This window comes from Fukomys damarensis, unplaced genomic scaffold (genome assembly GCF_012274545.1).
Source record: "Fukomys damarensis isolate Sample0158 unplaced genomic scaffold, DMR_v1.0_HiC HiC_scaffold_30374, whole genome shotgun sequence".
Lineage (NCBI taxonomy): Eukaryota > Metazoa > Chordata > Mammalia > Rodentia > Bathyergidae > Fukomys > Fukomys damarensis.
The window spans coordinates 1-1,089 of NW_022931286.1; the positions used below are offsets into that span (position 1 = coordinate 1).

General features: G+C 59.0%; 1 long non-coding RNA gene across 1 annotated transcript; it reads left to right on the plus strand.

Moving 5' to 3' along the window:
• LOC104858208 lies at positions 1-1,089 on the plus strand. The gene is made up of 3 exons (XR_779080.1): positions 1-36; positions 208-654; positions 1,023-1,089. It is a non-coding gene; the product is annotated as an uncharacterized LOC104858208 (long non-coding RNA).

The following is a 1,089-nucleotide window of genomic DNA, read 5'->3' on the forward strand; positions in this document are numbered from 1 at the left end:
GCTCATCAACGTGACCCCCCACTGGCGGTTAAAAGGGTGAGTGAAGAGGAAGAACCGAGGGAGGCAAACAAGGGCTGTGTCTCCAGGGTGCCTGGTTAGGGCTGAGGGGGCACAGGGGAGTGGCAGGGCCAGCACAGGTTGGGGCCGGAGGGGCCAGGAGTCCAGCTGGGTGCTTGCTGGGGGCTGATGCACCTCCCACCCCTGTAGTGAAATCCGATGCCAGCGGCTCTCTGAGACCTGAGCCCAAATCCCATGGATCTTGCTGCTCAAGGATGCCACTGCCACCAACGTCCCTGCTCGCCCTGTCATCGCTGGCACCCTCTCCTGGGTGTTCCTGTCCATCACCTTGCAAGTGTGCCGGACCCCTTCCAGATGCCAACCGTGGCTACATCACCAGGACAACTCCCAGCTCGTGTCCCCAAAGCCCCCGGCCCTCTCCAGGCTCCTGCATGGAAGCGCCCAGACTCTTCTCCCAGGATGCCCCTTGGACCTGCTCTGATAAGGCTTCAGCCACACCCCCTGTCCAGGTCACCAGTGACCTCTCCTCACCTAATCTGAGGCCATTTTTGTATGCTTGCTCCACGAACGTGACCCTGCCCTTCTTGAAATGCCTCCTCCACACATCACTGCCCAGTGGCCCTCCTGCTTCACCAAGTAACTACCTCATTCATCCTCGAACCTCTGCCTCTGCTCAGGGGACACTCTGGGGCTCAGTCTAGGCCTCTCACCACGGGCCCCAACTCCATTCCCAGCCCCACCTTCGTCCCATTGATACAGAGGCTCCCATTCCCAGTTTATTTGCCTCCAGGGTGCCTAGAGGTTTCCCTCCTGCACATCTCCAGTGGGTTAGCGAGTGCCCCTCCCTCAGGATGCCAGGCAGGTGGGTGGGCATCTGCGTGTTTGTAGTTTACTGCCAGCCCCAACAAAGCCTGGCTCACAGTAGCCACTCGTTAAGTAGTTCATGAATAAATGACTCTTATTCAGCATGGGCCAAATCATGAAACCCTATCCTCTCCCCACAGGGATCAGCCAGTGTCCTGTGAACTCACGGAGAGCCTGCTCTGGTCACTGTGCCCATCTCCGCCCTGT